At 38.1% G+C, this 26,502-nt stretch overlaps 2 long non-coding RNA genes across 2 annotated transcripts in view; one reads left to right on the top strand and one right to left on the bottom strand.

The window, feature by feature from the left end:
• Positions 1-1,041: 1,041 nt before the first annotated feature.
• LOC107322232 (uncharacterized) lies at positions 1,042-25,443 on the top strand. Its single transcript, XR_001558873.3, has 4 exons — positions 1,042-1,416; positions 12,992-13,057; positions 21,606-21,661; positions 22,288-25,443. It is a non-coding gene; the product is annotated as an uncharacterized LOC107322232 (long non-coding RNA).
• The window catches only part of LOC107322229 (uncharacterized), a 69,614-nt gene continuing 49,469 nt past the window's right edge, over positions 6,358-26,502 (bottom strand). Inside the window, exon 2 of the long non-coding RNA XR_014938828.1 lies at positions 6,358-7,913. This is a non-coding gene — a long non-coding RNA (uncharacterized LOC107322229). The remainder of the gene's footprint in view (positions 7,914-26,502) is intronic.

Genomic DNA, 26,502 nt, shown 5'->3' with positions numbered 1-26,502 from the left:
ACCAAGAAATGACATAACTGAGAGGCAAGGCTCTTGGGAGAGCCTTTGTGTGGCTGAACATCTGTAAGGTCTGAGAAAACCTGAGATGTCTTCCACATGACCTGAGCAAAATGTCCTCAGACAAAGGGCTGTATCAAGAAAAACTACAAAATACATAGACTTTGGACATGGGAGAAGTATATGCATTGCACATGCTCCCAGGGCAGTGATACAGCTGTATCCCCCCCCTCCCTCTTCCTGGGCATTTGCTTAGGGAGAGGACTGTGCCTGCATCCCTGTGCATCACTGGCTCTGGCTCTGACGAATGTCACCAGATGTGTGTGTTTCTTGTGCACGCATAAGTGCATGCTTATTGGGAATTGTGCCAGTGATGGTGGGGGGGCTGTTCTCACATTGTTCCCTGGTTCTATAGATACATGTGTAGGTTCTGAAAAGGGGTGTGATCATTGCAACCTGGAAGCAGGCTGCCATTTCTCCAAATATATATATATTTTTTTTAACATTCTCTGAACATCAAAATATCATAGGCTCATTCAGAACGGGTCAGAGATCTTACTACCAAGTCATCACAAATATGATCTTGCTTGGCTTGCAGAGATATCGAGCATTTGTGAAGTATCGTAGTGTTTAAAGAGATTCTGTTAGAAACAAAGTGGGCACTACTGCTGGGTGGATTTCATTCTCTTTAATCATCAGTTTCTGCATTCCTGCTTTTGTGAGCTGACTGTGTTGACAATGCCTCCCTCTACTGGAGAAATCCGGCTGTTACGGAATGTACCAAGGGTGGTTTTTTTTTTTTTGGTTTTTTTTTTGACTGACCCAGATTTGAAGCACTGCAGAATAAAAATACTCAGCTCTTATTACTCCTGACTGATGACTGGATTAGTAAACTGATTATACTGCAAGGTATCTATAATTTTCTCTGTATATCTGTGGTGTTTTCCTGTCCTTTATGTCTTTCACTTTCTTTACACAAAGCACACAAGATTTTTCTGCCTCTTAATTTATTACCCCTGTGCCATGCCTTTATCAAAGGACTTCTCAAACCAGAGGGGCACCGATGATTAATACATCTCACACATTCATTATTAAGCATGTGTTTAAGAATTTTGGTAACATCATGCTGCAGCAGCTTCTCGTGCTCTTATTTTCACGAAATTGTGTTTGGACTAAGAAAGGCAGAAACAGTCGCTGCCTCCGATTTTGTAGCCCATCCACCCGACACTGGAGATCTCCAGAGATGTCATTACCGAAGTGATGAGACATCTTAGTTTAAGAGCTCTTGGTCTCTGCAGAGCAAAGGGCTGGGAATTAACTACGCGTCTTATGCATAGCAGTGCAGAACAGCACCAATAAATTACTGTTCTCCTTAATGTCTGCCTTTAGATTCATGGGGTCTAGAGGAATTTGTGCCAGGTAAGATTTTTATTTCCTGCTCTGTCTTGGGCTGATACTTCTGAAATCCATTTTATCTCTGGAAAACAAACATAAAACTTGCTTTTATATTTGAGCTGTTGTGGTGATAGACTATCACTCAAGTGTTTCTTTGAAAAGGTAAGTGCTATGTGGGAAGGAAGATTTATGTTTATAATGGGACAGTGATTTAATAATGATCCTTGGCCAGGAATTTACCACTCCAGTGTGATCTGGTGTGGTTTGGCAGTGATCTGTGTGAAAATTATTTTATTATTCGTGGTACTTCTCCTACTACAGATGTTTCCATTTTTTTGTTTTATTGTGTGCACCGTGGTGAACCAAGGATGCTCACACTTACCCTACAACATGTTCTATGATTTCTGTTTTGTTTGGATCACACATGTTAAAAAACTGAATAATCACCATCTGATAGGAAGGTAAGCTTTGTGTTAAGGTTGGCACTAATACATGGCAGCTCTCCTCATGCTTAAAACACAGCTACAGCGCATTGAATTATTGTCCCTGTGCAGTTTTCATAGCTATTACTTGGTAGGTTGCCTCTTCAGTGTCAAATTAGAAGTCATTCAGCTAGAACTGTTGCAGTGATGCCTCTCGAGGTTTGTAGGCCCACATACTTGAAGTATATTACATACTTTTCTGAACAGTTGTGCTTTCACATGGGTCTGTATTAGAACAGCATGAAATCCTCTGCTGTTTACTTAGGTTTCATCTAAACCTCGCTGATGGGTTCACGTTATGCAATGTCAGCAGCACTGAGAGTCAAACTCCGTTTCAGGCAAATCTGAAAATCAAAAGAAAACTAGAACTTAACCTCCTGAATTCCATCCAGTGTCTTTCTCATTTCCCTTTCTTTTTTCAAGGACAAATATACGTTTAGCTTTCTGATATTTTATGAACAACAAATTGTGCTTTTTCCTGTTCTTCAAGAGCTGTTTTCTTCCCTGATTTTATATGGTAAGATCTGTGTTGCAATCAGGCTATGGTATAAAGAAAACAGGAGAAGAAGCAAGCCTAGATTTCCTTCACCTTTCTATTTTATGTATCTGGGGCATGGAAGGTAAATTTCCTCCTGTTAAATTGTTTCCTTAAGCAGTGTCTTCAGGAGCCATAAAGAGCAGAGGACAGAAGGACTGAGAAACATATCTGAGGAAGCAAGTGCCATATTCAGGCAAAGAGAAGTTTTAGGAAATAAACAGTTAAACATTATAAAAAATTAGGCCTGTGTTGGGTGTAAAGATAGAATTTCCATGTCTTATTAATTAAAATTTGGACAGTGAGGTATTTTCCTCATATCCTCAATAAGGAACTTATTGCTTCAGTAACTGAAGAGGAGTATACAGCCAGCTTAAGTCTGTGTAGAAACATGAAGAAAGAGCTAGATGCCAAGAGCCGAAAAGTGAGATTAAGCAAATAATTCACTTTTCTTTTTTTAAAATACTCCCTCCACTTATTTTCTATGTAATCATCTGCTGTTGTTTGTTTGGTCTCACATATTTCCTTTAAAGACGATCTTTTTATAAATAATCATAGGATCATAGAGTGACCTCAGTTGAAAAGGACCACAATGATCAACTAGTTTCAACCCCCCTGCTATGTACAGGGTTGCCAACGACCAGACCAGGCTGCCCAGAGCCACATCCAGCAGACATTAATATGGTAGTTAATCTTTAATACTTAATGGAAGACTGGCCTTATTTTTCAGACTGTGCATTTTTCCAAAAATTATCATTACACCTTCTTGCAAACAAGAGAGAAATTTTGGTAGGGTTAAAGACAAATCTGTGTGGGGGATTAAATCAGAAGAAATGTTCCAATCTTCAGAAGGAAAAAAGCATATAATATTAAAAAGGACTATACAAAATAGAGGTGTTTTTCTGTTTTTTTTGTTTTGTCTGCTGTAATAGGAAAGTGACATATTTAAAATATAGAAAATTATTTTAAATTAAGATTAATAAAAAGAAACATTTTACATGTGTTTTATATTCTGCAATGTGTGTTAACTTCAAGTCTCTTGCGAAACTCTTGGAGTTTAAGACTTAAATAATATTTAAAAAACAAACAAACAAACAAAAAAAACAAACCAAAAAACAACTCTGACTGAAAATCTCTATAGAAATGAATAAGGTTTTCATCATGGTTTTTGAAACAGATATCATGAGCCTGAGTAGGTTTCTGTACAGTTTAATTCCTTGGTCTTTGTCTAAGAAGAAGAACATCTCTAAACTTCAGTGGAAGCCATTTTCTATCTGTCCTAGAGAAAAGATTAGAAAATTTCCCTTCGTCATAGCTTGTAATTGCAAAGAAGGACAGATAACTTGGTTCAAAGTGACAAAGCACCCACTCAAATATATTCATTGCATGTTTGGCGTAATTTCTTTTATGTGAAAACAGGACAGATTGCAATAATCAGAAGAATCTTATTATAACCCCTTTTCTATTAACATAACAGACATAAACATAACACATTTCTTTCATTTGTCAGATGTGGATATATAAAAGCAGCATCTTCTCTAATTCCTTTCATTATACATCCATATCCATACCCACATATATATAGACACCTATGCATGAATTATTCTTCAAAGAGACTTTTCTATAGCTCTGCCCACTTTTTCCATGCATATATGTCAGTCAGAATAATAGGACAGACATTTTAGACTTTTTATAAGGACACGTAGCAACAGGATGAGAGAAAATGTCTTTCAACTGGAGGAGGGTAGATTTAGAGCAGACATTAGGAAGAAATTCTTTACTGTGAGGACAATCAGATACTGGAACAGGTTGCCCAATGAGGTTATGGATTTCCTCTCCTTGGAAGCATTCAAAGCCAGGCTGGATGGGGCTTTGAGCGACCTGGTCTAGTGGGAGGTGTCCCTGCCTATAGCAGGGGGATAGAAGTAGGTGTTCTTAAATGTCCCTTCCAACTCAAAGCATTCTATGATTCTATGATCATTTTCCTGCCAGGAAGTAATATTACATTTGTAATAAAACATCTGTGCATAGTAGGGATGAGACTGTGTTGTCTAGAGGGCAGATAAGATGAATAAACCTGCTGAATAGTGTTGGAGAATCCCAGGCCCATCCTTTCATATGCTCCCTTCACAGTCACCCACACACCACTGCTTTGCATCCAGAAAAGAGCAGATCTGTGAAGCAGGTTTGAGGCCAACAGAATTAAAAGGATTGGGCATGGAAAATTATGGATTCCCTCAACCTCCAACATAGACTAAGCAAGGATAACAGGAAAAGGAAACTGGGGGTACTCTCCCAAAACTTCACTGAGAGAACCTCCTCAGGCCTAAGGCTTCAAAAGCAGTCAGGAAAAAAAAAAAAAATCATACATATCATGTGTGATGCATTGACCCAAATTTTGGAAGTTATACCATGCATCCCATGCAGGCTTCCCAATAGGGGAGTTTTGCTTACACGGGAGGTTGCTGGGCAGAGAGTATTGTAAGATTAATGAAGGTAATGGATGGCTCAACAGAAATGACAGTGAGAAATATGAAATACTCTCTAGGCCTTTCCCGTCTGCAGAATGTAATACAAAACCTTCAGCTATATAAGAAGCCAAATAAATTCTTTCTAGGTCATTTTATTTTTAAAGATTAACTTGAGATCAGAGACTTGCATCGTGCTGTGCTGATGCTTCTGTATTTGCAATATAGTTATTGGTACAGATTTTTAAGGACTAAATTGTCAAAATAGTTCAGTAGTTGTGTGAAATCTAATCATTTTGTACAGATTACAGTACCTTTGTATTTGAAATGGATTTTTAAATTTCAGCTGCTGAAATGGTTTGTAGATGTTACAAATGCCTTTGGATCCAGACAGAGCGATAATGACTTTGAGCATAGAAGTGGACTTGCAGCTGGATTCTCGGGAGAGCTTTCTACACTGGGTAATAGCTCACATACTGAAATGTGCTCATCTAAGTGATATTATGGTGGCAATAAAGGGAAAGGATATTTGCCTGCAAAGTGGATATGAGAAATAGGAACAGGTAGGGGGAATTTAATTTCTCATGGAAGCAGTAGTAAAAATCAAAACCCATTATTTTCATCGCTAATTTTAGGCCAGGCTCTGCAACTGTTGCTGAGGGTACCTATTATCTTGTTTTCAGTGCAATTCCTTTTATTACAGTAGATGTTAAAGAAACATGGAAAATTGTTCTTTCCAGGGTAAGCTGCTGCTTAACGTAAGTGTCAGATGTGTCTAACCCTTATTGATTCAAACTCTTAGTTCTTTATGTGATATAACTACCCTAACCAGAAATAGCTAATGTGCTGAAAAGCAGTACATTGTATTTGCAAAAAGAACAGCATGCAAGGATCTGTGCTCCAGTAGCGTCTTGTTTTCTTTATTGTTGCTACGGAGTTGAAAGCCCATCTGTCCTCCTTATTATGTTAAATTCATTCAGGAGTCACTTAACTGAAGCACTCTTAACCTAATGCTTTTGCAAACTAGTACATCTACAGAGAGAACAGTTATTAAAATAAACATCTTGTTATCAGTATCCTAATGTAGTTCTATTGTGAATAATCAATGAGGTCTGTGGCAATCATGGGAATTATACAATATAATTGAGCTATTTGTAATAAAATTGCTGGAGTAGCTGACTTTTCCGATTAAGCCTTTTTTTGTTTGTTTGTTTCATATTGTTTGCTGGTCTCACTCTGATGTTTTAACATGCTGTATTTTTCTATTTGTCCTAACACAACTTGATAATAGAAATCTATTAAGCTGAGCTCAGACTTTTAAAGGAAAATTATCAGGGAGCTGCATTACAGAATCTTGTTGCGTTTCTTCAGCTTTAAAACCACCACTCTGGGTAAGAATTTTGTGCTATCCTCCTAAAGGAAATAGAATCTGAAAAGATATGAGACTGTTTCTTTCTCTGTTGCCTCCACCTCGCGTTAACAGTCTATACTGTGCTCCTTCTGCCTTAGTCTCTTAGTCAGCCATGCAGTAAAGTGGTTTGAATCCTCTGCACACCCATTACAGGGAACATGTAAGAATCAAGCTAATGCTGAAGCCTCAGTTCTGAAAAAAACGAGTGTAGGGATAAGAAGCTTCCAGCAGAAACAATGAAGGCATACAAATGCCTTTGATTTTCAAGTATCTGAACCCCTCTTTCTCTGTCTCTGCTTCTCTGCTGTGGTTCATGAGCACACAGAGGGCCTGGCAGAGGGCTACTCCTCACCTGCCTCAGTGCCAAACTAGCATAAACTGCGCATGAAGTTGCTGTAAGATAACACTGATGATTTAATACTATAATGAATGAAAGAGCACCCATGTCCTGCTCTGCAGTTTCACATATGAGAACAGTGCACTCTACCAGGTGCTGACAAACTTCTGGAGCTAGTAAGTTATTAACTGCATCCAAATCAGGAAGTCCACCCACCCCCTAACTGGAAATGGAAGGGGTATTTGTGTGGCACAGATTTTATCCACCAGACTGACAATTTGGAACATGAAGGCATTGAGAGTATTCTCCAATTTATCACAAATGTTTTTGTCTCTCCTTAAGGTTCTCCAGCAATTGTTTGGACCCTCAGAGTGAGACTGTTGGTCTGTATCAGAAAAAATCTGTCATCAGTCCATTGATATTAGTAGTTTTGAATGAGTGTCAAAGGATTTGGAGTAGATATAGTTTTAATCATTCACCTTACTTTATTTTCATCTTTTTTAAGAGTGCAATAGACTGGTCCCCTTTTCTGTGGTTCAGAATTTATGATGATGTGTATTTTTTTGAGAAAGGCAGCTTAAAACCCATACAAGTCACTAGTGTGAAAACTCAAGGAAACATGTTCAAAGAGCCTGTTCTTTATCAATTAAAAATCCAGAGTAGCAGTTAAAACTTCCGTATTTAACAAGTGGCTGAGTTTGCAGATGGACAGACTTATAGATGTCTTGTAGCTGTGGAGTCGTTCCACAGATTGACAATCCCGAGTTTAGAAGGCTGCCTCAGAATTCAGGAGAGAAGTGGTAGTTTTCTGTACATTCAGCATTTCTTCAAGACAGAAGATGTGAGGACATTAGATGTCTGTGGGAGGAGTGTGGGAGATATAAAACAGAACCAAGACTAGTATAAAATAAATGTCAGACCTAGATCCACTTTCCTCAGCTTGGTGGTTCTTCACCCTGACCTTAGAGACGGATGAGGGCAAACCACACAAGAACTTGAAGGAAATGCTGTTGCATCTTTATTGTACACAGGAGCAACGATGGAGGAAAGTCCTTCCTGATTCTTTCTCCCCATTTCTAAATCTATACTGCTGTGTTTCTTCTTACTTAAATATCCAGAAATAACCGAAGGAGGGAAGCATAAGAAAAGCGTCTGTATCCAATACATCTGAAGGAGATACAAAGGGAGGCTGAAGCATGGTGGTGATGCTGTCTGGCTGATGACACCTCTGTGCCACCTGAATGGTACAGAAGACTAAATACCAGGTTGAGAATCCATGTCTTCATCACTGCAATAAAGAAAATTCATTTGGTTAGAGGAAGTAATAACTTTTCAAGGTTTCTGAGGCTGTATAAAAAGAAATATTTTCTCTACTTATAAAGAGGGATTTTGCAGTTAAAAAGGCAGAATGTGTTTTAAGCAACACAGTGACACAGCAAGCAACCTTAACTTGGCTGTTTCCAAACTTTTGATGGTCTAACCATGCAGCCTTAGTGCACTGTTACCATATTTGTCATGCATACAGTATTACATAGATATATATAATACCATGTGTCTGACTAGATAGATAGCTTATTTTTATTGGAATATTGTCCTCAGACTTCACTGTTTCTCTTCCTCCAGTTTTTCTTAGACAGAATGTGAAACTAATACTTCAAAATTTCAGCTGCGCTTTTGAACCTATGATATTTGAAAGCAATTTTTTCTCATCACAACCTGAAACTGATATATTGCTACATTGGAAATGTTGCACATCTCAGAACTCTCCACTTACAGAAGGTGCAGTACATACCCTGTCAAAGATGTGGGATGTATGTGAAAAAGTTATATGAATTACTTGATTCGTTGGAAATTATCTCTGCAGTTTTCCTCTCTATCTCCATCTTTGCTTCCACAAATGAAAAAATCTCTCTTAAAAACAATTTACATTCATATTCCATCTCGTACTTTCTATTGTTTGTTGTTGTTTCTTTAAATGCAGGTTTTTGTTTTTTGTGGGTTTTTTTGTTTTTTGTTTTTGTAAAAACTATATTATGCATTTTGATATTTACAGAGATAAACATTATAAACTATATAAAATATCCAAGCTCAGATGCATAATTAAATCAAGACTTCAAATACCATTTATTAAACACTTGAATGATCCCCCAGGCTCAGATTCTGTGTGTTCAAAAAAAGCCAATGACACTGGGCTTCTGTAATTTAGATTTGGTCTCACAGGCTTAGACACCCAAATCTAATCTCTGACCAGGAGAAATTGCTATTTAGTGTCTTACAAATTACAATACTGTTCTGGAATCAAGAGGAAGTGGCCTTGACTCATTCTTGTACAGAAATGGTCATTAGGACAGAGACGTTGCTGTTGTCACTTCAGAGCATGATTGGGTATATCAGGACCTTAGACTTTCAGATGCCAAGAAAGCTAAATAAGGGTTTTTTGAGTTGTGTTCTTGGATTTAAGTATCCAGATTCACAGAAGACTTACCTTGGATATGTAACTGAATTAATCCCTATTCTGTATTTTTTTCTTTATTACATGTTGATGTAGCACTTAAATGCATACACACCTATATACATGTTAACTCTGTAATTGCTGTCATGTTCTGCATGAGTTTAAATTTTTACCTAAGTGAGACCAAGCTACTGTCCATTTTCTCTTCACCCCCGGAATTCAGTGATTTCTGGACAGGAATTTTTTGGCTTGTAGGAAAAGCTCCAATGCAGACTCTTTCTCTGGTAATTGATCTGATCCATCATACTTGATGGTCATATGTAAATCTAAATTAGTTCACATGAGAGCTAAAGGGATTTCTTACTCCCTTAGGTAGGTACATCAGTCCAATAACTTAGAAGTCAAGAGAAACAGGATTTGCACCTCACAGAGGAGAATGGATAATCCTGAATATGTCAGTTGTGAATCTGTACATCCACTAGGGGGACTGTAGGCAGCTGAAGAAAAAAAAAAACTTAATCTCTTCAGTTGGTTAAACCCAGAGAATGGTTTGGTTAGCTGACTGGGCTCTCTTTGAAAAGACCTATGATCTTAATGTGACTGCTCAATATGCAACATTAACTTTAATTAACAAATTGCTTGTGGACCTATGGCTCTATCATATTGTTATTCTAGCTTAGGTTAGGAAATTGTTTGAAGGAAATAAATTTGAAGCAATTCAGGCACAGGTAAATAGCCTGTTATTATCTATGAACCATTATCATTATGATCACTTCTGAAAAATCATGTGTTTCCCACAGTTCATTAAATCTGTTTTACTTTCCAAATAAATAGGCTACTTTGAGATGTCAGCTGTGAAGACTGTAACAACCTCAGGCAGAAAGATTCATTCCACAAAGAAGGCTGGCAATCAGCGACAAGAAGGACTTTCCAGAAAACACACAAAATTTATGATTTTATTAATTCATAGTGTAATTAAAGTATTTAGCTACTAACAGGAATTCATCAGGATGTGCATTCATAAACAAAAATAAAGCATTCATCTTTAACAACTTTCTTGTAATACCTTTGATCTTTTGGAAAAAATACAACATTCTCAAAATGGAAATTATACATTTCCTCAGATCTGTGTAGTGAGTTGGCAAAAAAATACTATACAAAATTTCCTACATGGTGCTTCTACCAAGATTTACCATGAACTCAGAGACAAACAAACAAAAACTATGTTATGGGATCAGAAAAATAAAGGATGTGGGGACCTCATGGAGTGCTTCTTTCAGGCAGGGTTTGGTCTGCCTTTGCCACAGTTTGGTAGTGCAGTTCAGGCTGCTTTATATGATTGTAGCTCATAAGAATGCACTTGTACAATGGTATATTGTATTAATGTGATACTACATCATTATAGGAATTGAGTGAAGTATGATAGAAGATAAAATTAGCTCCTGATGACTACTTTTTTGATAAGGGTTTGAAAGAGAACATTCTAGAAAGGAGGAGGGAAAATCATGCCTACTCTTAGCACAGTCAAGCAATCCAGAATGCTGATCCATCTGGAAGGCAGGACAAGTGTTAGAAGAGAGGAGAGGCAAGGATAAACATGAAGGTTTGTGTTTTGAGTACTCATGAAAAGAACAAGAGGCTGTCTGCAAGAGAGGGTAGGTCTATGGCAAGTTCCAGAAACAGCAGAAAGAATATGACCTCCTTAAAGACAGCAAAAAGAAGAAAGGGGACAAGACACTTTCAAGCACAGAAATATTGAAAGTTGCTAAATATGAAAGAAAGCATGAAGAAGAGGACGTGTTCTTCCCAAGAAAATATTGGTTTTCCATCTTTTAATGTGTTTTTATTGCTCATCTTGTAGGCTCAGAGATTCCCTACTTAGACTGTTATCTTGTTTTATTGTGTGTGAGATTTTAGGATATTTTCTGTAATAAATCTTACTTTAAGAGGCCACAAAACCATTAGCTCGACGTTGACAGGAAGGATTTTCTTTCTATTGCTCGGCTGTTCTGATGCAGGGACTGTGAGCGGTTATCCCAGCATCACCTGTTGTAGCTGTCAGTATGGTCAAATCCTACTAAGGTAGAGGATAAGGAATTGAGTTGAAACATCAGAAGACAGTTGCAAAAGAACAAAAGTCTTTCCTTCTTCACTCTCTCTTCACAGCACCAAAATCTGGGAGCATATACCTTGAATATCTGTGATCCCACGGAGCTAAGTGACACTGTGTAACCTTCCAAAGGCAAAATCTAGATGGTCTTAGGTGTGAACGTACTGTAGAAAAGTAATGAAGAGATAAGGTGCAAGAAGTGATTGTTGAAAATCAACAAAGCTGAAAGCTTCTGGCAAACTACCTGAGAGCGTAATTGTCAAAAGATCCATGCTGATGCCTGTCTTCATTATGGCTTACATGATGAGACACATACTCCCCAGCATCACATAAACCTGTTCATTACCAAACATTGCCCGTACTTCAGCCTGTGCTCCAAACTGGCCAATGTCAGGATATTGAACATGGTGTGTTTTTTGTTCTTTTTTTTTTTTTTTCCCCCATGCAATATAGTGTATGTGGGATATGTACAGCATATTAGATTGGTTTCCAGCCACCTGCCAGAATTTGATGGCAGGAAATTTGCACAGTTCTTGTTGCAGCCAAGTGACAGATAATAAGAGAAAGGTGCCATTGTTGGAACTATCAGTATTAGATTTTCTAATACAGCCGTGTTGTAATGAGATCATACACATTGCTCAAGCTGCAATCAGAACTTTCACTGAAGGAATGAGACTGAATAATAATAAAAGCAAAAAGCATTTTAAGTAAATAGAATTTCCCAGATACTGCATAATGTTGTTTGTTATTGCTATCTTTTATGAGCCTTGAGAAATACATTGTATAAGAATGATTTCCTTCAATATAAGCTGTTATCATGGAGGTCTCCTGTGTCAATTCTTATTTAAAATATATTTCCTTACATTATTATGAAAGCATAAATTAAAGCAACCTTTTTGCTTCTATCCCATGTTCTTATAAAACCTCTTCAAAGAACAGTTACTTGCTGCTTTGTAGTCTAAAACACTCCAAATAACAAGATCCATTTTGGTAGTAAAAATTCATTTTATGTACAGCTTTCACAGCCCCTGAAAAGCCAAGGTCTTTCAGCGAACACCGCACAGAGCTGTTTTTTTCTGAGCTCAAGTGAGAGGGAAGAAGAATGTAGATGATCTCCCCCTCCGCTCTCCTAATGGAAAACCTCCATGAGCCCAAACAAGTGCTGCTTCTTTTGAAGAGCTTGTGGGAGCATAAACAGGGAGCCTGACAGTGCTACCAGCCATGTAGCAACAACACCCTGGCAAATGCAGAAGTAAGGGAGGGCAGACTATTTCCGTGAGCTATAGTACATTATTTCCCTCTTGCCTGAAGCTTGCCATTGGCAAAATGACACTGCCAAAACAAACTCCTACAGTGAAATGCTGAATTACTCATTACTATTTTCCCTATTAAGGTCATTTTCCTTTTTGCACAGTTTGCTTTTTATTTTTATATGTGTTTATTATTGCTGGTGGTATGTAAGAAATACCATTTAATTGTTTAATTCACATCAGTTTCTGTCCACAGGATCTTACTATTCTGTTTTCTGCTAGACTGAAAGAACTGCATGCTTTCAAAATTCCTTCCTGAGGTACTTCAAAAACTTGTTTACAGGTAAAAAGGAAATGTGGCTTACATTTAAGGCCAAAGTTTTATGATTAGTATAATTGAAACCCTAACAGCCTAGTCCAAGGATCATTATTAGCCAAGACACAATTCTTACAAAAAGAATACATCTATGCAGAAAATGTTTCAGTAATAGTAAAAGTAATACAGCTCTATTTTTACAAACACACTTAATTTCAACCCCTTTTTCTAACTGTAGGATCACCCTTCCGCTGCTTATACTAGCACAGATGGCAGGGATTTCAACCCAGTGTTGGTGTTCCTGGTGAGTTACCAGCATTTACCACCCTCTGCCAAAATATCATGCTTGTGTCTTTACTGAGGTTCACTTTCATGTTTCCTAACACACACACTTATACCTACCTTTATTTCATTGGTTTGCAACTCCACTTTATATTTAAATGTACTGTATAAATTCAATTTGCACACACTGAACACTAGTTTCTGTTTACTTTGCAATCCTAAAAATCTTTGTACTGTCCCTAGGTCTGCATTTCCTTATCATCACAGGTAAGTTGTTTATAGCCACAGGGCCTCTGATGTCACGGCCGTGTCTCACATCTCATCACACCATGCCCTTCTCCAGGCCACCGTTACCTTGCCAGGCTGTTGTTTGTCTGTGCTATATTGCTCTGCTAGAGTGATGAAACAGGAGCAGTACAACACAGAGAGAAACAAAAGCAATGCAAACTAGACATGAAGTCCTAATCAGTTTGAGAAATAGCTGGCACAACAAAGCCAACTAACACAAGGCTGCATGAGGTCAAGGTAAGTTCAGATGGAGCAAGTCCTGACATCCTGCAAGCTTGCTGCAAAACTTATGACCTGTTACCAGCACTGGCAACACAGCATTACAGATCAACATGATCACAGTTGTTTCCCATATATCTTTTCACCTTTCTTAAAGATATGAAATAAACTTATCTTTTTTAGGCTTTTACTGTAAACATGATTTTCAGCACTGTAAGTAATTTTGTTCTTAACCTTGATTTCTTTTGTCATCTACTGCAAAATTTATATTGTGTTCTAACAAAATTGTTACATAACATCAGTTGTATAGGTTAGTGGAATTCATCATAAAGGACAAGGAATTATGTTTTCTGGCTTTCACCTCTCCAGATGGTGCTTCATTCTCATCTAGCCTCTAGCAATTTTAATTCCGTCATCTAACATGTTTCAAAACAAACCTAGGATCTCTGATATACACAGAGAAGAAAAAGTAACTAAGTGCAAAGCCTGTGTAATCAAAGACAACTACTGTTGGGACTGTTGTATGTGCTCTACTTTCAAAAATATCACATGCTCAAACCTTTTTGCTGGATTATCCAGCACACATTCACCATCATTAGATTTAATGAAATGCTGTAGCTTTTTTCCTAAGGAATGGCATGTGGGATTGTGTTTTTTATTCAACTACTGTATTTTGCCCATTCCCCCTCCCATCCAGAAAAGGCTTTTTAATCATTTACCACATTTTTTCTGGTCTACATAGGAATAAGATGCCATAGAATATACTGATTTCTTACTGAACCATAACCTCAGTCATCATAACCAGAAGGTCACACAGACAACCAAGACTCAATATGTAACTTGGTGGTCTTTGCTGGGTTACTGCTCCTGAAAAGATTTGTTTCAGTGGTTAGTTAACAGCTTGCTGGATGTTATTCAGCACTAGCCATCACAGCAATTTTGTCCAAGCAAAAAACAACATAAATTGGCTAGATGAATGAGAATACATAAGGATAAAACAAGGAGTTTTTAAGACAGTTATAAGTTCCTACCTTCAAACTTCTTGTCATAGCATTCCCCAGCACAAGGACCACAATTTTTATGACTCCTGATGCATCACCCCAGGATATGTAGAAGAGCAGCTGTACTGTATAACAAATGGAAGCAGAACATCTGGAACTGACCCTTCTGCATTAGCAGCTCTGTACTGCAAATCTGCTCCTGTTGCTGCGTCACACAGAAAATATTACAGGAAAGATGGAAAGGAAGAAACAAAGTAATGCTCCTCAACCACCTGTATCACTACAATGACCACTTTGGTATTCATATGGGGAGCTTTCTCTTAATTTCAATTTTGTGCTACCATTAATACATAGCATAAGCATGGAGAAAGTAGCAAGCAGTAAAACGTTGAATGGGAATGGAATGGAGATGGATATCACTTAACCATCAGTTTGGATAACAAAGGACTAGTGCTGAAAATGATAGCATCATTTGAACATAATTTACAGTAGGAATATCTTTAGGGAATTTCTGGCATTACCAAAAATATGATATTTTTGCCAAGTTCCTTCATATCGGCAAGTCCTGTGGGAAACAGATGTTATTGCCTTGGAACATTAAAAACATTGTCTTAAATTTATGCCTAAGAAAGACAATCTGCAGGCATGACATAGGTGATGGATTCATTGGTTCTAAGTAATACTTCTGTTTACACTTTTTTTTTTCACCTCCATCTGATTTCTGCTAATTTTGTAAATTACAAGTTTTCATTGAAAAATATTACTCTGTAGCAAGTGAACACACAACATACTATCAAATACTTTGGGAAGAAGGAGTTACAGAAGTGCAAATAATAATGGTGAGGTAAAATTGAAATTGTTGAACTGATTGGAGTGAGAAATACCAGTTATTATTTGGCAGCTGCTACTTTTCTATGGCAAGATCTAGACAACCCAGCAAGAGAAGGAGGACAATAGTGAAAAGTGCTGTCTATAAATTGTGAGCAGCAGCTTCTGTCCTGATGAATTTACGATTATGCGTTCCATCTGTCTCAATGAGATGTGAACCTTTAAGTCTGCATGGACCATTAGGGCCTCAAGTGAGCAAGGCATTTAAGCATGTGCTTAAATCCATCCATATTCCAAAAATCAATTAAGTACATGCTTAATTTTATTGATGGACGCTGTGCTAAGGCCTATAAAGCTGAACTGTTATTAAATTCTGACAATATCCCCCTTCTTTTCCCTCAAAGACAAAACAAAGTAAATTTTTTTAAAAGGCATTAAAAAAACAAACAAACAAACAAACAAACAAAAAAAACAACAGCAATGCAGAAAAATATGAGCAAGAGCTCATGTTAGTGAAAAATAAGGCTTTTTGCTGTCCACATGAAAATACCAGTGAAAATATAGCGAAGATTAGTTGTAATAACATTAAACTATCCAGCAAATTAGTGAATGGGGAACTAAAAGGGTTAATCCACAAAGGCCAAATTTTGCCTTGTGAAAGAGGGCTATCTGGAGAAGCAAAATGAGGCATCTGACTCTTCATCGACTGTAAAGGCAGAGGGAGATTAATGCACCTACTGTAATGCTAGCAGTCATTCAGTACTTTTGTAACTGGATCCAGATTTCAATAGTCTCCCATAGAAGACAATACAAAAGCACAAAATATTCTTATCCTAACTTCTGTGCATTTTCATCTGCAGCTGTAATTGTTCCATTAATAGTGCCATAGATGTCTTTATTTTGTTTTCTAAGCATTGCTATCATAAGACCAACCAAAGCTATAACGTTCTTTCACACTGAGATATGTATGATGCCTATTGATGTCAAAATTAAAGGTTTCTGAAGAAATAGTGCTGCAGCCTTATTATTAGTTCTCCAATTGTTCATCCAATTTGCACTTTGTTTGACATTTCATAATATATTCCATTTCACCCTCTTTACCACTCTACACAGGGGATGCTAAGTACTTTGAAAGCTTGAAGGTGGTCTTTCTATTTAAGAGGGCAAAGGTGATGTGCAGGCATTCTTAAAAACATAGGACTAAATTGGAGTAAAGTAATTAGAAATGAAGCCGAATGTGTTTTTAAAAAAGAGGTTAATAATGAGCTGATTCTAGCAAGGCTACCATAGATGTCTGAAACCCCTGAAAGGAACCTCATAATGCTACAAAATTTCAGCAAGGAGATGAACACCACGTCTTAATCCTGTGGGTTGTGGGGATGATGAGTCAATGAGTCAAGCTTGACTCATCCCTGAAAGACTCTTATTGACCCATGTTAACTGCTCCATCTTGGGAGCTCAGCTTAAACAACCTCAGAAAAACAAAGTACATATTTTGTCAGCATAAAGACATAAAAATACCTCAAATCTTGAGCTAAGCTTGTACTGCTCTATACGGCTGTTAGAGTGACACTGACCTAGGGCACATTACGAGTGGTAGAGCAAGAAGATAAGAGGCCAGCAATATGGTCACAGATACTAAAATTATACTTCTGGAAAGAATTATGTGTTCCTTTCATAAATGTACACACTGGGGAGAAAAAGAAAAAAAAAAATAAAAAGAAAAAGGTAATAATTTATTTTAAAGCAGTAAATTGATGGGCTGTTTTTTTTTTCAGGTGACAGCTATGTAGCTCTCCCTGAAAGCAATGTATCCTATTTATTTTCATGGAAATTACAACAGATACACAGAGCACAGTAACAATATTTGATAGAGAAAATTCTCTGCTACAAAACACTGTTCTTCAATACTCACCATCATTAGCTATGCGTTTTCACCAGTGATGAACTAGAGGCTGTATGCCACACTCATAGAATCATAGAATCACAGAATTACAAGGTTGGAAAGGACCTTTAAGGTCATCTAGTCCAACCGTCCTCCCTTTACCATACTTACAGGAAACCCCTAAACCATGTCTCCTAGCTCCCTCTCCAGGTGCTTCTTGAACACTGCCAGGGATGGTGACTCCACCACCTCCCTGGCCAGGCAATTCCAGTGCCTGATAACTCTCTGAGAAAAAAAGTTCCTTAGTATGTCCAGCCTAAACCTCTTCTGATACAACTTGTGGCCATTTCCTCGGGTCCTGTTTGTTGCCTGGCAGAAGAGGCCAAGCTCTTCCTCATCACAGTCTCTCCTCAGGAGGTTGTAAAGTGCAATGAATATCTGTACAAGCAGAGATGACCCACTGTTGCTGTCACCACTACTGAAATGCACCATGTACTGCCTTACTGTGCTTATATCCACTGTTTGGTCTCCACAAACATTCAGCAAGCTTCAGTGAGTGTCAATGGGTGCAATATACTCCACATGCATGAACTCAGTGACACATCTTTACTTCAGATGCACCTCCATGACAAGTAACACTTCATCAGACTGCCCCTCTGCTGCCATCTGTCACACAGCAACAACATGAAATGGAATAGTGGTGAGAAGATTCAATCACTACTGCCATACTACCAACATCTGCCTCTGATGTCATGGGTCAAGGTAATAAGAGAGGAGGCACTACCTTTGCACCAGCTCTAGTTAATAGATCCAGATGTGCACATGTACTTGTCTCTCCTCACAGTTTCTTATGTCATTAGCAGCAGAATTTCGTGCTTGCAGCCAATGGGAACACACTTGTACATTGTAGTGGATAATTCCTCTCTGGGAACTGGGAGGAGAGCTCTGACAATTCCCCTTCTGCAGCAGACAGTATTTTGAAGGCTTTACAATGTAGGAATTCTTCTCAGGGAATGAGAAGAGACCTCATTATTCCCTTTGTAAGAAGGAGTTAAATACATAATGGGTAATGGAAGAAGTGAGTGTACTGCAGAAGATATACTGGGCCAAAAGCAAACAGAAGGTCCCTCACTTTTAAGGTTGTTTATCCAATTTCTCCTTGCTGTAAAGCATATAAAGCACTGAAATGGTGCTGGGAGTAGTGCTCATCTTCCTTTTCATGAGGTGTCTGCCCACACAACAAGGCTGTTGTGTAAGAAGTGGGTCCTCCTCCTCCTTTGGCCATGCTTTAAAAGAAAATAGCTGTTACCTCTCTGTCTTCTATGTGCCCTACAAAAACCCTACAGATCTTGTGAGCACTGTTTGAAGAAAGCTTTTTTTTCTCTGTGTCCTAGATGATGTGAGCTTTGCTATGATCCATTAAGGAACAGATCAGCCCTTCATATATCTCTGGGGATGTGAAAAGGTTGCACACAGTGTGCTAGTAACTCCAAAATTAGGACACTAATCAGTCAGGGTGTCCCAGAGTTGCAGCTGTGGTTTTGGATGTGGCTTTGGAACCTGTCCCTGAACCTGCAGGTAGGCAGGAGTGCTGCAGCAGAGCTCTCCTCACTGTTTCTTACCGCAGGAACCTTCAGCCTTTGCCACAGGCTCTCAGCTTTCTTCTTTTCCTCTTTTATATGTATCTGAAAGTGTCCTAAATAACATATACTTCAATCTCCTTCAAAGAGTCTAAAACAACACTCCTGAGAGCCTGGGGACAGAATTGATTCTACACCACCATGAAATTTGACATTTTGCTAAGGTGCCACATGAGTCAGTGTTTTACTGCAGATTTAATTATTTTGCTGCTATCAGAAGTCCACGTGCATTTTAATTTTGTAAGGCCTGTTCCTTATTGAAACCGCATGTAACTGCCTCTTGCTCTGCAGTTTTCTCACAAAAGAGGATTTTGCATTGATTGCAGCGTGGGAAGGAGAACCAAAGTTATATCGTTTAGTCTAGCAAAAAGTCTGAGATCATAGAAGGAAGAAACGGTTTTCCACTAACCGTATTTGCCTGTTGGTGAGAGAGATGATGTGACAGCATAAAGTAGGGTGATGAAATTCTTTGTATAGGGACACAAGGCCTGGCAAGAAGAAGAGAAATACTCCTTTGCATCTGCTATGCCAGCAGGAAAATGAGAACAAAGAAAAATCCTATGTAACCTTTCCCATTATTTTGCATGTCCATACCGTTATAACACTCATATTCTATTACCTCTATTTTTCAAATGCACACTAACTTTGTTCCTTTGATCTCTGTGGACTTTTCTTCTCTGGATGATTTTTTCACAGAGTGATAAAAGGCCTGTGAGAGCATGATTTCATGCATGCCTCTTGTGAACAGGTGCTAAATAATATTTATGACCTGAAAAGAAAAGTTTGATCCTGATAAAAGCATGAATTGGAAAAATACCCTTAAAGACATCCCTGGGAACATTAAGGGCTAGGTATGCAGCCAGTTACGAGATGCATAGGAGCTCAAGTTCCTATTAAACTGCACTGGTGACCTCTACCTGTGGATCTAGTCCAAGGTCAGGAAGAGAGAGTCAGGGCAATAACTAAATATTATGTTTTACAATTAGAAACCACAGATGAAGTAATAAAAGACTTTCCAGATCACCACTTGCTATATGATAGGGATTTTCTAATTAGTTCTTAAAATCAATTTCTTTTAAAGGAGTAACTAGACTGCTGCTATTGAGCTCAGGAAATGTAGTCAGACCGAGGGAACCAAAGCAAACAGGACTGAATTGATTTTCATATTAATAGGAGAAACCGTTCTGGGGAGAAAAGATTAATTTGCTTTTCAGTGAATTTATGAAGGCAGTGTTAGTGGCTAGGGTGACCATTCATAGCTAAGTCATACATTTAAAGGCAAAAGTGATTACACAAAAGCTATAGACAGCATTTGCAGTATTATGTAACAAAACTGTCAACGGTATTCTGTGCTGTGTTCTTTCCTTTTCCCTAAAGCACAAAGATTTGAGAAACAAGCCAGTATGATAGCCGTCATCGGTTGTAGTCTTATTTTTTTCTACATTTGAGAGCTTAACAAATGCAAAATTGGAGACAACTTTGTCTCAACCAGCTCTAAAGCTGCTTGTTCTGGTAGTCTGGAAGTACACATCAAATGCACTTGGCTTTTGTTGGGCTTGACTATCCCATGAGAGTGCTATCTGTAAGTGATGAATTTTCACCTGGTTTGCATACTAATTCCTGAGATTGGAGGCTTTTCAGAGATGTAAGCAAAGTAATTTGTACCTGAGATGGTGATGTGACATACAAAAATACATTGTGAATATGAACTGGTTTTGTTCTCTTTAATTTTAAACAAGAAGAAACTGTGATTATTTGAGGAACAGAGGATGTGATGTACTAACTTATCACTTTTGTACCTCTAGATTTAGTAGTTAAAATTTTTGCTAGCCACCTGCAGAGTTAAGTTACAGTAGTAGCTGTGCTACTGGGTTAATGAGTCTTGACTTGATTAATTTGGCTGGATGGTATAGATACTTTGAAAAAGATGTTAATGCAGTCAGGTAATGTATGCAATGGTTTTGTCCTGGTGTGGCTGAGAACCAGTGACAACAGCTTGCCCACCATACTTTTGATGTTCTGTTAGAGGCTTAAAAAATATGCAAACCTAGACAATAAAAAATGCTGATTCATTACCCTCAATAAATGTTTTTTTGCTACCCCTGCCATAACTGATCGTGGTGGAGGGAGAAGCCAAAACCAGACTGACGTGCAATCATAGAATCATTTACTTATTTGAGTTGGAAAGGGCCTTTAAAACTTATCTAGTCTAGCTCCTCAAAGACATCTGAAAGACCACACTTCACAATTACATCTACATTAGTGTGAGTATCCAAATTTGAGGATTTCTAAGGAAAAAATTCCCAAGAAAATAAAAGATATAATTTAGTAGTAACCAAAACACTCAAGCAATAATATTAACCCTGCATTTTTTGTTCCATCAAATTCTCTTTAAAAAGCCCTGAAAACTGCTATTTGTTTCATAAAGCCAGATGGAAATCTTCATTGTGAAAAGTGTTCTAATCATAAAGTTAGCCGGGGTGTACATCAATAAATGTTGATGATATCACTTCATGTATAAATGAAGTCTATCTGAGTAACTATTTTGGTTCTTTTACTGTTTCATAATGTGTTGACTGTCACTTTAACTGGAGACATATTCAATATTATTTTTTTAATGTAGTGCTGTTTTTCACTTTGTTCACAGTTGCCTCAGTCCTGTGAACATAAACTGCACCCTCAGACTGAAAATGGTTTCTTTGCTTGCAGGATATTTCTCAGAAAGATGGTTTCTGGAAAGATCAAGACATCAAAGTCATTCAGAGGTCAGTGTATAATTATTTTGCTTAGCCTATCCAAAAGGAAAATAATATGTGATACATATGTGGGATTTATTTTACTTAGTTGTTAGCAGAAGGTTTTTTTTGCAAGACTGATATGGGTCAGCAGAATGAATGTGTGCAACAATGAGAGCCTCAATCTTAGCAGTGATGACAACATATTATATGAAGAGCAACAGGCAGTACAACAAAGACACACTGGATTTGTTCAGCTTTAGTAGGATATGACTGGCATTTAATCAGAAGAGAAATCACAGCTGATCAATAACAAGTGTTTGAACATCAGGTTGCACTCACAGCTCGTTGTGGAATCAAGTTACTGGCAACCCGCATGACTGATCCGTCATTTTTGTCCAGATAGAAAGAGCCTGATATTCCTTTTCATTCCTACCAAATTATCACTATTTTCAGTTTCAAGGAGATGGCAAAACTCTATGCCTAATATAACAGAAGAATCTGAAATAACTGTAGCTGAGAACCAACAGCTCCTACATAGCATCGTGGCAGAGTGAAGGATATTTGAAGAAGCAGAAATAGTTGGGCCAGAATATAACACTGCAAAAAAGAGATTTTCAAGTATGCTTTAACATTTGTTATTGGTTTCATTTCAGGACAGAAATGCCCATGAGTTTCTTCATAAACCAGCAGAGCAAAGAACAAAAAAAGCAATGAAGTCCTTATTCTAAGAAGTTTCAAATTGCACCAGACCATCCTATTCGTGTGCAGGATAACTAATCTGCATAAAATAAGGTTCAATTTTCAATACTGAGAGTGATTTATTTCTGCAAAAAAACTAGCAGCATTCATGCAGGGACCTTCTACAAAACTAGATAGTAAAAACTACCTGCTTTTTGAGTGGTTGGTGCTAACCCCCAAAAGTACCCGCACTTTTCTTAATATCGATAAGATATCTGAGGCTGAATCTTTCAAAATCTCACAGCTCAATTCCAGGATAGTGTCTGAACTGCACAAGGCTGGCAGAGACAACAAAACCATTCTCAATCCTAATCAGCTCTTGGTACTTCTGAAGAGGGAAACCATGTTATAGTAGACAATCTGGAGATAGATAGTTCATACAGGGAAGCTTCAGATTTGAACCCTATATAAAGGTTCCCGATGCTCCTGAAGCAATGGGACAAAAAGTAGGTACTCCTGCCTGTACAAACACCCTTGGCTGACGTACAAAAGTAAATATAGATATTTTCACAGGCTATAAAATAGAAGTTCAAATTGACCAAGAAATACATAAAACCTGCAATCTTCAGGATGCTATCTGCACTAAAGATTATGTATTACAGATCACAAACTATGTTAAAAAAAATCTTCTTTGCTGTGGCAAAAGAATGGTTGCACCTTCCATAATTCCAGGCTCACATGCAGGCAGGATAAAATCTTAACAACATGCCATTAAATACGCCTTTACAACATCCCTTCTGCCTCAGCTAGATATATCTGTGAATCCTCCCTTTGCAGAGGAGATTAAATAAACTCCCTGGACAACTGAGAAGAATTAAAGCATGACCTGATAGTTTCTCGGCTTGACAATAATATTGTCTGTCAGTTTGTGTTGTATCCAAGATACTGTGCTGTATCTGAGCTCAGAAAACAGATATTGATGGTTTTAGCTGATTAGCATCTGTATACCATTTGGTGTTTTAGTCCCAAAATATATTTTACAAAAGGTTGCAGCAGGTGGTTCCTAGACTTATGCTCACTGATGCTCAGTGAAAATATTTCTTTATATCACCTAGCTAATGCGTGGAAACTCTTTTCTGTCTCAAACAGTGATGTTGTTGGTTTTGCCAGGTGAAGTGCAAACTCCTGACTAAGATATGGCTTGTGCCACCCATGGAGATATGGGTGGATTGTCTGACCATCCTCCATCCTTCATTGTAGAACAGAATATCATAGAATAGAATCATATAATCATTAACGTCAAAAAACAGCACCTAGATCACCCAGAACAACCTCCAACCCATCCCCACCATGCTCACTGGCCACATCCCTCAGTGCTACATCCACACAGCTCTTGAACACCTCCAGGGATGGTGACTCCACCACCTCCCTGGGTAGCCTGTGCCAATGTATCACTGCTCTTTGTGAGTACAAATTTTACCTAATATCTAACCTGAATCTGCCCCACAGCATATAAATACAGGTTAAAATACAGGTAATCTTACTCCTCCACAACATCCAGTAATGCTGGGCAAGAATTTGGGCAGGTGACAAGACAGAGAATTATACCTGTGTTATATTCCATGCTGAATACAGATTCTCCCCTTTGCTTGAGGGGAGTAAACTCTTTGAAAGGGCCAATAATAGTAGGACAAGGGGAAATGGTTTTAAGTTGAAAGAGGAAAGATTTAGATTGGATGTAAGGGGGAAGTTCTTTACTAGAAGAGTGATGAGGTCCTGGAACAGGCTGCCCAGGGACGTTGTGGATGCCCCATCCCTGGAGGTGTTCAAGGCCAGGTTGAATGGAGCCCTGGGCAACCTGACCTAGTAAACATGGAAGTTTGGTGTCCCTGCCAGGAAGGTGGGTTGGAGCTTCATGATCCTTGAAGTCCCTTCCAACACAGGTCATTCTGTGATTCTGTGATTCATATACATGATCACATTTACACCTCTCCCGCAACCAGAATAATAAAATTTTAGTCAAGCAACTGATGCACTTTGGGTTTTGTGAATAGTGAGAGATTCTGAGAGTCTTCTGGGAAAAAGAGCAGAGGAGAGCAGCATACAGAGTAGTAACTTGTAAGCTGTAGCATGCTTCCTGCCCTGGGAAGCCTTTAGAAATGTGTTTGTTCCATATTGCTTATTTAATAAAACAGTACTTCAGAACTTTAAATCATCTAACCTTTCCATTAAGCAGTATTTCAGTGCCTAAATCACAGGATACTGGCAATATGTGAAAAGAACAGGTAGCTATAACGCATCTCACAAGATCACTAATGTTCAAGGCTTATGGCTTGAAAGGGAAGACATAAACCTGAGGGAATCAAACATCTTCAAATAAAATGTAACAATTTTCTTAAACTTTGTATCCATTTCTTATCTTAATGTAAATAGACAAACAAACAAACAAAAGAAGAAAGGAAAAAAAGAAAAGGAGGAGGTGTAGCACTTTTCAGAATTGAGTGTAAAATCTCTAAGCAAAAAGTAAAAAATCACTTTCCCTGTGAACAGCTGCAAAGAAGAAAAACAGTGCAACCATCCTCAGAGGCTGTCACTTCTCATCCCATTCAAGAAAAATGATCAGAATTTTCAGGAAATAACACTGAGTCAACAGCAACTATTCAATTCCCTCCATCTTTCTGGTTGAAACAGAGTGAAAGATGCGATCACACACTGACGTGTCTCTAGATCATCTCTGAAAAAGCTGAATGTCATCAGGACAAGGATAGATGGCATTGCCATAAGTGGTCCAGGTCCTGCACCAACAACAGGGCAGGTGAAGTGTGATTGCCCGCCTTATGCCACTCATCATCCAGGCTCCCAGAGAGACTCAGGACTAAGGGTGAAACTTTGGATCCTGCTTGCTTTCAGTTTAAGACCAACATGCTTTGTTCCAGCTTGATGTCACATAGCATGAGCCTGCCATACCACACAGGTGGCATTCATGTGAAGAGCAATGAAAAAAGGATAAATTAGCACAAAAGCATGTGGTGGCATAACAAGGATGATGAAATACAATCATGGCTGTATAAGAATAGTATATGTTCTAGTAGGTGTACCAATGAATTAAAGATGCTATGAAAATATATAAATTCTCCTTTTTTTTTTTTTTTTTTTACCCTTTTATTTCTTCCATTTTCATTAAATTCTACTGGCTTGGGAGCCATTCCTGTGCACTCTCCCAAATTCCATAGAGTGATTTATGGACCACTGGAAATAATTTCAGGTTCTCGGGTCCATGTTGCAGAAAACTTAAGCTGATGGCTGAACTATAACTTCAGAATCCAATTTAAATAGGTCATTTCATCTCAAAGCTACTAACATTTTTTTTTATTGCAAATTGATAGAGAAGACATTCTCTGTTGTAAAACAAATTGTATTTTGTTTATCTAGCATTTATGTGTCCAGGGCTAAAGCAAGATAAAAAAAAGATAAAGATAAAAAAAGAGAGAGAGAGAGAGAGAGAGCTGCAGTAATGTATAAGACAAACTCCAATTCAGTTTGATTTTTTCTTCTAGCATGGTGATTTTCAACCTCTTTTTCCTCAAATTTCAGACACCTCCTAGCCTTCCCCTGCAAACTGCTCCCATTTTAATTCATCTTTCTTAGATCTGGCTGATTAAAATTGGAGACAGTATTGCAGATGAGATCTCAGCAGTACCTTGTTAACTGGCATGAGGTCTCCCAAAAATACTGTCAGAGACATTTTTGGATTGCCATTGCCTTTTCACAGCACTGGTGGCTCTCAGTTGTCCCATGACCAACACACTCAAATCCTTCTCAGTGTCAGTTATCCCTAGCTAATGAAGTCCCAGTAAAAAGCAAAAAAGTGGTAATAGTCCCCAAGCTCAAGACCATTTATACAAAGAGCTATAAAATTTAATTCCAGTTCTATTAGACTTTCCCCTGAGGTCATGCAGTTCTTCCCCATTGACAGCTTGATGCCCTTTACTCTGATATCTCCTCACAGTGTCATCAGCAAATTTCATTTGCACCCTCTGTCTTACTTTGCATTGTTTTACTTTGCAAGCCAACACCACTAAAATAAATATTAAACAAAACCAGTCACGTTGTAAATTGCACTGCGCTGAAAAAGCCCAGGAAGATTCAGTGAGTCCAGTCATAAATGTGTAGCTAAAATATGCCCAGTC

This window comes from Coturnix japonica, chromosome 1, assembly GCF_054131305.1.
Source record: "Coturnix japonica strain WE chromosome 1, WE-NBRP24, whole genome shotgun sequence".
Classification (NCBI taxonomy): domain Eukaryota; kingdom Metazoa; phylum Chordata; class Aves; order Galliformes; family Phasianidae; genus Coturnix; species Coturnix japonica.
The sequence above is the reverse complement of the archived record's forward strand: the minus strand, read 5'-3'. Positions and strand labels throughout refer to the sequence as shown.